Genomic DNA, 10,968 nt, shown 5'->3' with positions numbered 1-10,968 from the left:
TACCTCAGATTCCACAATCAGAAAAGAGGAGGAAAGCAATCCCCACCCTCCGACCTGCTCAGTGTTAAGTCTTCAACTGGCTCTAACCAAACCCAGGACTAGAGCTTTAAGCCCAAGTCTACAATCACACCCAAAACCTGATATGGATTCCAGTCCATTGCCTAGGGGAGAGGAGCCATCTTAGCGGGAGGTATCTTCCCTCCACAACCTTTCCCTCTGCCTCCCTACAGCAGGTAAAATTAACATGCGGCTAGAAACTGTGTTTTTTTCCGCAAAGCATGGATGAGATTACACAAATCGTGTTCACTTTGTAGGTGTTATAAAATACATTTCATTGCTCCTAATGAAGGACTATTAAAGCATACATTTTATCATTAATTCCACCACTGTGCTATCCTGTGTCTAAAAAGAAAAAAAATGTATTACCCACAAGCCACTCAGTCCTGAGTATTCATCAGCTTTAGGGCCCGTTTACACGAGCAGAGAGGGGGTGGAGTATGGCGCGGAATCTACGTCATAATCCGCCCCCTCACAATGTTGGTCTATGGAGACCGCTTGCGAAAAAAGAAGCAAGCTGCCGTTTATTCAGGTGGATACCGTGGCTCATAGAGCCACGGCGTCCGCCTCGCGGCAGCACTCTCCGTGCTAGGCCCATTCATTTTGGGTCTACTCCGGAGCAGGAAGCCGCAACTGCATGCATATTTTTGTCCCAATTTTGACGCGGCTTCCCGCGTCAAAATCAGGACCAAAATACACTACTACACTTACATGTGAACTAAGCCTTAGGGTATGTTCACACGGCATAAAATGGCTTCCACGTGGGAACATACCGTGCAGCTAGCCGCAACTGAATGCCGGTGCGCCAGCATCCCGTCATAGCATTCCGCTCCGGATTAAGCCTGAATGAATGGGCCTAATCAGAAGGGAGTCTTGCGCACGCAACAGCTGAGTCAGCTCACTTTTTTTTCCACTACTAGCTAGCGAAAAAAGAAACAAGCGGCTCCTATTGAAGTCAATGGGAGCCGTTTTTGGCAGCGTATTTTGAGGCGGATTCCGCGTCAAAATCCGCTACCAAAAAACTCAGTGTGAGCAGATTCTTACAGGCTAGTGTATGCCATAAAATTATGGAACAATTTCATCATAGCCAAACTCACTGGCATAAAGGATTGAGTACTGGGTGATTTGGAAGTGGATATAGAATTGAGGTTCCAATACCTGTAATGTTGTGATGTATTAAACAGTCAGTAACTAACTTTGGTCAGTAGGTGGCAGCCAATTGATAAATGCCCATAGGGAATAAATGTAATTAAAGGGGCTCTATCAGCAAAATCATGCTGATAGAGCCCCACATATGCGTGCATAGCCTTTAAAAAGGCTATTCAGGCACTGTAAAAGTTAAATTAAACTACCCCGCCGTTTTAAAATAATAACTTAAAAAAGAATGTGATCTACTTACTGAAGGTGCACGCTGGGCGGGCATTCAGGGTGCGCCGTCTTCTTCTTCCCCGCCTCTTCTTCCTCTGACGTCTTCGGGTCCCGTCCTCCTCCGGCGCTTGCTCGCGGACACTGATAAAAAAAAATAGCCCGGGCGCATGCGCAGTAGCCGTAGTAGAAGCTGCGTGCTACTGCGCATGCGCCCGGGCTATTTTTTTTTGTCAGTGTCCGCGAGCAAGCGCCGGAGGAGGACGGGAACCGAAGACGTCAGAGGAAGAAGAGGCAGGGAAGAAGAAGACGGCGCACCCTGAATGCCCGCCCAGCGTGCACCTTCAGTAAGTAGATCACATTCTTTTTTAAGTTATTATTTTAAAACGGCGGGTAGTTTAATTTAACTTTTACAGTGCCTGAATAGCCTTTTTAAAGGCTATGCACGCATATGTGGGGCTCTATCAGCATGATTTTGCTGATAGAGCCCCTTTAATTATTGTGAATGCAGCTATTGTTCTAGGATGCAAAGTCTGATTAGAGGTAATTACTGGGACATTTTGGACTCCTACAAGCCTGGAAGTGCTGGGATTGCAGTTTTGATCCCTTGCACTGGAGATAGTCATCTGCATCATCCCTTACCAGGAAACAGGAAGAGAGTTCTGTGTGGAGAAGGGTCCTGGATGCAGCAGGAGGAGATGTGCTGAGGGGAGTGGAGACCTGAACTGTGCTGGATGGAGACCTGACATGCTGGATGGAGATCTGACATGCTGGATGGAAGAACTGCCATGCTGGCTGTGGACTGAGTCTGGAGACACAGTGTCTGTGGTGCTACTTTTGGGACTGAGTCTGGAAACCTCTGAAGCTCAGAAGGTAAAGGAGATCATATGAGAGAAAGGCCTCAAGGACTTGTAAGTACGGCTTGGCCGCGTCCACGTGTTCCACGTGGTCATACCTCCCAACTTTTGAAGAACTGAAAGAGGGACAAAATGTGCGTAGCGCGCCGCGGCAAATTTAGCCCCGCCCACTTTTGTGTTGACTCCGCCCATTTGTTAATTTTTCATGTGCCCGCACACAGTATAATCCTCCAACAGTCACCCGTAAATTATATGTCCCCCCTCTATCTCTCCCCCAGTTTCATATACACCCTTCATCTGCCCCCAGTTTCATGTCCCCCTTCCATCTCTGCCCCCACATTCATGTCCCCACATCTCTGCCCCCAGTTTCATGTCCCCTCCATCTCTGCCCCCAGATTCATGTCCCTCCATCTCTGCCCCCAGATTCATGTCCCCCATCTCTGCCCCCAGATTCATGTCCCCCATCTCTGCCCCCAGATTCATGTCCCCCATCTCTGCCCCCAGATTCATGTCCCCCCTCCATCTCTGCCCCCAGATTCATGTCCCCCCTCCATCTCTGCCCCCAGATTCATGTCCCCCATCTCTGCCCCCAGATTCATGTCCCCCCATCTCTGCCCTCAGATTCATGTCCCCCCTCCATCTCTGCCCCCAGATTCATGTCCCCCCTCCATCTCTGCCCCCAGATTCATGTCCCCCCTCCATCTCTGCCCCCAGATTCATGTCCCCCATCTCTGCCCTCAGATTCATGTCCCCCCTCCATCTCTGCCCCCAGATTCATGTCCCCCCTCCATCTCTGCCCCCAGATTCATGTCCCCCATCTCTTCCCCCAGATTCATGTCCCCCCTCCCTCTCTGCCCCCAGATTCATGTCCCCCCTCCATCTCTGCCCCCAGATTCATGTCCCCCATCTCTGCCCTCAGATTCATGTCCCCCCTCCATCTCTGCCCCCAGATTCATGTCCCCCCTCCATCTCTGCCCCCAGATTCATGTCCCCATCTCTGCCCCCAGATTCATGTCCCCCCTCCATCTCTGCCCCCAGATTCATGTCCCCCATCTCTGCCCTCAGATTCATGTCCCCCCATCTCTGCCCCCAGATTCATGTCCCTGTTAGAGTTAAGTCCTCCATCTTTGTATTTTGGCAGCCATCTTGTACTCTTTCACATAAGTATGTATTTTTCTGCTTAAGTCAAGGAGGCCCTTTGTTAGACTTTAAGGAATGTGATAATGAACGTTAATGCAGAGGTTGCTAATCCTTATCTCTCAAGGGCCTCATTTTGAGAAGATGCAGCTGACTTTGTATATCTCTTATCTCCTTTACATGATGTATGGACACATAACCAACAAAAGTATTAATCTTATGGTATCTGGGCACTCTGTCATATTTTATAGTATATGAAGGTCACTTAGAGTGTATAGACACAGGGTCTATGGAACATGTCATCTTATCTCTTTTGCCATGATATATACATATAGACAGTCTGGGATGTTAGCTCACACATAAGTATTTTGAATCCTTCTTTGTTTCATGGGAAAGTCCATCCCAGTGTGGAAAGTTATAATGAGATGCAGATCATATCAGGCCTCAGCCAATAGTCATGTGCCAGGCTTATCTTATATCTCTATGACCAATCATGGTATACTAATTAGAATAGCCAAGCCAGCTCTTTGTCTGTAATGTATTTAAACTACCTTTTTCTTATAATAAAATCAGAACTCTTTTGATACACTACCATCTTGTGTCTTTAATCAGTTCTCCAGGCTTAAAGAAAATGGCTGCAGTCCATCTAGGCCTGTTAATTAATTATCTAATTTGGAACTCTGCAACATACTCTTATGAGGACACTTTAATGTCCCCAACATCCCCTATCTCTGCCCCCAGATTCATGTCCCCCATCTCTGCCCCCAGATTCATGTCCCCTCCATCTCTGCCCCCAGATTCATGTCTCCACATCTCTGCCCCCAGATTCATGTCCTCTCCATCTCTGCCCCCAGATTCATGTCACCTATCTCTGCCCCCAGATTCATGTCCCCCATCTCTCCCCCAGATTCATGTCCCCACATCACTGCCCCCAGTGTCATGCCGTCCTCTATCTCTGCCCCCAGTGTCATGCCGTTTCCTCCTTCATCTGCCCCCAGATTCACGTTCCACCTCCACATTAAACTTACCTTCTCCTCCGCTCCCTCGCCGCTTTCTGCCTCATGTCCCCCATCTCTGCCTCATGTCCCCTTCTCTTCAGCCTCTCTCGCTGACACATGCGGCTGAAGGAAGGAGCTGACACAGGTCAGCTCCTCGCTTCCCTGCTACGTGTCTCTCTCGCTGACACATATGCGGCTGAAGCGAGGAGCTGACCTATGTCAGCTCCTCGCTTCGCCGCTGCCGCCGGCTCCTGGTTTGCAGACATCGCATCTGCAAACCAGGAGCCGGCGGCAGCGGCGAAGCGAGGAGCTGACACAGGTCAGCTCCTCGCTTCAGCCGCATATGTGTCAGTGAGAGAGACACGCAGTGGCGAAGCGAGGAGCTGACCTGTGTCAGCTCCTTCCTTCAGCCGCATGTGCCAGCGAGAGAGGCGCGAAGCGAGGAGCTGACATGTGTCAGCTCCTTCCTTCAACTGCATATGTGTTCAACTCAGATCTGCCTCCTCTGGACGCAGATCTGAGTTGAAATCGGGACATACCTCCCTCCAACTGGGACCGCGGGACATGTCACCCAAATCGTGACTGTCCCGCGGAAATCGGGACGGTTGGGAGGTATGCACGTGGTGATATACAAGGGACTCTTACGCTGACAACTTATCATCTGAGAAATTGGCCTGTCTGTTAAGTGGAGAGCTGGAGCAAAGGATATAACTGTACTTGTAAGGGCCCGTTCACATCTGCGCCCAGGTGTCCGTTCTGCAGGTTTCTGTTTCCTGCATAAAACAGAGCAGGAGACGGAAACCTGCAGGAGTCTTTCTCACCCATTCATGTGAATGGGTGAGAAAGATGTCCGGCCGTGAGCGGCGGTGAGCATTTTACGCTCTCCGCCGCGACACCGGGTTTTTTTATCCGGACACAGAGTCGGACATGCAGTACTCTGTGTCCGGATTTTAAAAAAACGGTTTCGCGGCGGAGAGCATAAAACACTCACGGCCGGACCCAGTCTGTGCTTTCCGTCTTCTTGCATGTGGAAGACGGAAAGCACATAACGGAGTGCTGAACACAGGTGTGAACCTAGCGTAAGTGAAGGCAGCATTTCCCTGTGGATTACAAATAGTATTGCGCAATACTTAGGGTGCACCCCAACGAGGGACCGATCCAGGAGAACCGTGTTCTTAAAGGACTTGTATCTGTTACCTGTTAAGTAACTGTGGGAACTAGGAGTATAGTGTTAGTTTGCTGTAATATTCGGTTCCATATTAGCTTGTATTTCTTCTTTGTTTATACCTTGTTGCATATTTTCCCAGTTCTCTATTCTGTGACTTATTCAGTAAACTTTGTCCTGGGAATTAAAACACTGTGTGTGTCTGTGTGGCGTTGTGTACCTGCTGAACCTGTGGGCCCAGCCCTTGGCCCTCTTTCATACCCGCATGCTGATAGGCATTATTGACTATTTACTGAGATATCAATGTGGAGGGTTCCTCTATCTTGTCTGGGATGAGATGGATCACATTATATATGGTGGATGCATTAATTTATGTATCATCAACCCCTGTTTGCCCCATTGTCTCCTGTGATACCGATAGTATTGTATATTAAAAAAAAGAGTCATACTAGATCAGAGGTTCTCAAACTTATTTTGTCTACCACCCACTTCGAGAATTAATTATTTTCTAGCGCCCCCCCCAAATTTTTTTACTTTACTACATCTCGCTTCGCATTGGAGCTTACCACCATCTATGGTACAGTTTGACAACTTTTGGACAGGAAATAGTTACTGTCTAGTCCCCTAGATGGCGTTACATGAGGAAATGTGCGTTAAGCGTAAAGGAGCGGTAAAGTTTGTGTTAAAAACAAAAAAAACATTTTAAAGGGGTAGCCTCATGAAGCTTGATCTGCCTTCTAAGCTGCCTAAAAATCTTCTTTCTTCCTGTTTGCTTGTGTCAATTAGCCCCGCCCCCAAATTAGTGAGTAGCTCCGCCCACCACATAGCGTGATCCTATGGGATGACTGAAGGGCCTGTGATGTCATCAAAAGGTCCTGTAGACTTGGATTTACCTTGTACGGAGTTTCCTAAAGGACCTGGCTCCTCTGCCCACTAGCAGCCTGCTCTATATAATAAAGCTTTATCCTAGTGAACAGAGAGACCAGGTCCTTTAGCCCAGTAGGATTTAGACTGCTTTATACAAGAAAACAGCACTTATTCCACACACACCCCTCTATCTCACAGCAGGGAGCTAGGTGATGTGTATGTGTGGTGCAGACACAGGCTGGCTCCGTACACTCAGCCCCCCCCCCCCCAACACAGCAGGGAGCTACACTCACCGGCCACTTTATTAGGTACACCATGCTAGTAACGGGTTGGACCCCCTTTTGCCTTCAGAACTGCCTCAATTCTTCGTGGCATAGATTCAACAAGGTGCTGGAAGCATTCCTCAGAGATTTTGGTCCATATTGACATGATGGCATCACACAGTTGCCGCAGATTTGTCGGCTGCACATCCATGATGCGAATCTCCCGTTCCACCACATCCCAAAGATGCTCTATTGGATTGAGATCTGGTGACTGTGGAGGCCATTGGAGTACAGTGAACTCATTGTCATGTTCAAGAAACCAGTCTGAGATGATTCCAGCTTTATGACATGGTGCATTATCCTGCTGAAAGTAGCCATCAGATGTTGGGTACATTGTGGTCATAAAGGGATGGACATGGTCAGCAACAATACTCAGGTAGGCTTTGGCGTTGCAACGATGCTCAATTGGTACCAAGGGGCCCAAAGAGTGCCAAGAAAATATTCCCCACACCATGACACCACCACCACCAGCCTGAACCGTTGATACAAGGCAGGATGGATCCATGCTTTCATGTTGTTGACGCCAAATTCTGACCCTACCATCCGAATGTCGCAGCAGAAATCGAGACTCATCAGACCAGGCAACGTTTTTCCAATCTTCAATTGTCCAATTTTGATGAGCTTGTGCAAATTGTAGCCTCAGTTTCCTGTTCTTAGCTGAAAGGAGTGGCACCCGGTGTGGTCTTCTGCTGCTGTAGCCCATCTGCCTCAAAGTTCGACGTACTGTGCGTTCAGAGATGCTCTTCTGGCTACCTTGGTTGTAACGGGTGGCTATTTGAGTCACTGTTGCCTTTCTATCAGCTCGAACCAGTCTGGCCATTCTCCTCTGACCTCTGGCATCAACAACGCATTTCCGCCCACAGAACTGCCGCTCACTGGATGTTTTTTCTTTTTCGGACCATTCTCTGTAAACCCTAGAGTTGGCTGTGCGTAAAAATCCCAGTAGATCAGCAGTTTCTGAAATACTCAGACCAGCCCTTCTGGCACCAACAACCATGCCACGTTCAAAGGCACTCAAATCACCTTTCTTCCCCATACTGATGCTCGGTTTGAACTGCAGGAGATTGTCTTGACCATGTCTACATGCCTAAATGCACTGAGTTGCCGCCATGTGATTGGCTGATTAGAAATTAAGTGTTAACGAGCAGTTGGACAGGTGTACCTAATAAAGTGGCCGGTGAGTGTACATCATCTGGCTCCCTCAGCAATGAGCAGGGGGCCAGGTGCTAGTGTCCATAATGAAGCGAATAAAGTAAGATAGTGGACAAACAAAGCAGTTTTGCTGAAGCAGTGTATTTAGGAAAAGTCTTAAATCCACATTAACAAGCAGTATAGATAGAATCATTGTTATGATACCACCCCTTTAAATTAGCCATCGCCCCCGTAAACCGCTTCAACGCCCCCCAATCTTCTCTGTGCCCTTTACTGCCCCCCTATAGGCCTCCAGCGCCCACAAGGGGGCGTTATTGCCCACTTTGAGAAAGACTGTACTAGATTCATAGGGTGATTTGGCCCTTTGCCTATGGCCAGGTGCGTAACTAGCAAAGATTGTGTCCCGCAGCAAACTTATGACTTTGATCTCCCCTCATATGACATAGAGTCTGGCCCACATGGTAGAATGCCACTTTTACACACACAATAATGTGCTAAAGTGGCCTCCAAACAGTATATTATCCCATAATGGCCGCTCCACACAGTATAATGTCACATAGTGGAAGCTCCTGTTAGGATTGTGCAATAACTGCGGCCATGATATGGGCGCCGCTCCCTGTTACTCTGCACAATCCAGGGTTGCAAGGGTTAACCTGCCTTGCAACAGCCGGGCGTGGTCGACTGGTTGATCGACATGTGTGTCGACCAATGGACGCTCGGATTGGGCAGCTGGGCTATTTGCTGGTGACCACCCCTTGCCTATATAAGGGGGCTGGTCTGGACACCCAGCGCTCTATGATCTCATTCCAAACCTGAAATGATGTGTGTTGTGTGTGTGCGTGCGTGGGTTCCTGCCTGAAATATTATTAGTTTGCCCTAGCTAGTAAAATACCCCTGAGCTAGCAATTCCACAGTCAGTCAGGCAGCATGCTGCCTTGTGTATGTGGTAAAAGTCAGTAGGGTCAGCTAGCAAAACTTTCCAGACAGGGTGACTGGGAGTGGGCTGGGCAGTAGTTGCCTGGGTTGAACAACTACACACAGGGTTTACTTGGTCTCTGGCTTGTCCTGGAGTTCAGGCTAGCCAGCTTGTTTATTTGTGCGGCTGCTCTGACTGCACAGGCCTCTGTGAATGTTAACAGAGCGCACCTGGTTCTTTATTTTAGCTGGCAGTGACAGGAACTGTTAGTCACTGTTCACACCAGGTTTTTAGTAGTCAGTGGCTAGTAAATCGGTAAGTAAATAGGGCCTGTTATCATCTGCAGTAACTCCAGCCGGTAACGGCCTATTAAGAAAAAAAATGCAGCTGTCACCGGGCCCCTAATGTCCCGGGCCCTGTGTCAGCTGCTACCCCGGTAGTTATCCCACTGCGTGTGTGACATATATTACATTTTCTTAATACAGACAGACCAATTTCTATTTTTCACATTTACTTTATTAATAGTTACGTTTTAAACTACTCCTTTCAGTGACCCTAGGGTTACATGCATGTATTAATGGAAAAAATGAAATGTCTAAATGTATAGTCATGTAAAGTGACACATGTCACATGTTAATAGGTAGAAAGACTATCCAAATAACACTGGCTATATTACTGAATTTGTACATGACATATACAAGCATTTTTATTATATCACTTAAAAGCTTAGAAGGTTAACAAGATAAAGAAAACACTGAATTACGGATATAACATTTATACTTAAAGGGGTATTCCCATGTACATAATCATATCTATATTTGTAGATAATTAAAAGTTAAACATTTTTGCAAATATAAATAATTAAAAATTCTGCAAAGTTTTAAAGATTTTCTCTAACTTTCTTAGTGATGACAGTCTTTTATCTTGATCGGTTGCCAATAGATACGACCACTAAAGCAGAAACTTTCTATGGTCTGGGACTTGTCAGGAACCCAGCTATGATTTTCTTACTGTAGCTGGGTTATCAGGCAGGGACACTACATGTATCAGAAGATATCCCGGCCACAATAAGGAAATCATGGCTGATTTTCTGACCTTAGAAAGTTTCTGCATTGGTGGTCGTATCCACTGGCAACCGTTCAAGATAACAGACTGTGACCACTAAGAAAGTCAGAGAAAATCTTTAAAACTCTGCAGAATTTTTAATTACTTGTATTTGCAAAAATGTTTAACTTTTGTCTACAAATTTAAAAATAATTATGTAGATGGGAATACCCCTTTAATATCTCATTATTACTTTTATTAGAATATACAATAAAAGGTATTGGTATAACCATTACAACCTGAATAAAACATCTAGTTTTATTTTGTTTTAGAACAAATTTGGTTTCTTTGCTTTCATAATATATAACTACACGACAAAGTAACCAAAGTGCAAGCCATCCATTAAACAAATAGTGTAAAAATTGTATAAAATATATATATAGTGTGAAGGGCACATTCCACCTCAGACAGGACAGAATTGTACGTAAAAACAGCCAATACAGTATATGCCCAATGCACTGCAGAAATAGGGTGGAGATCATAACAAGGAGTGTCTGAAATATTTAGAATGTGGTTTTCAGGAAAAGTAAAGTTTCTATATCATTTAGTACTGGTTAAACGAGTATTCACACCACTTGGCATGCTACACTTGACAAATGTCTTGTAAATGTTAAGGTAATGCTGGCCAAACACATTAGATGATTGTTCGCTGAAGCTGCCGATTTCGACAGGACTGGATGACCAGCTAGTATATATGGTGAACCTGCTGAGTCTTCTCCAGTAATAGATGTTGGGGTGTGATATGGATCGGGCACTTGGACTTCAACTGTCTGATAGTTTTATGTTTGGGTACATAAGAGGTGCCTGGCAGAAGCATCCTCTTCTATCTAATTCAGTGCACATTTGGCTTGGCCGAGTATCCGTGTGTGTGTGGGGGGGGGGGGATCGAGATAGGTAGTTGTTGGGCAACCAGCATAACAGTGAAAGTTATTTACCAAAGATTTACCGATTTTTGTGTTTAAAAGCCCAAATTGACACACATTTCAATGCGATATTGTAAAAAAATATAAAAAAGTTTTATCAGTGA

The sequence above is a fragment of the Leptodactylus fuscus genome, chromosome 2 (assembly GCF_031893055.1).
Source record: "Leptodactylus fuscus isolate aLepFus1 chromosome 2, aLepFus1.hap2, whole genome shotgun sequence".
NCBI lineage: Eukaryota > Metazoa > Chordata > Amphibia > Anura > Leptodactylidae > Leptodactylus > Leptodactylus fuscus.
Note: the sequence above shows the minus strand (reverse complement) of the source record.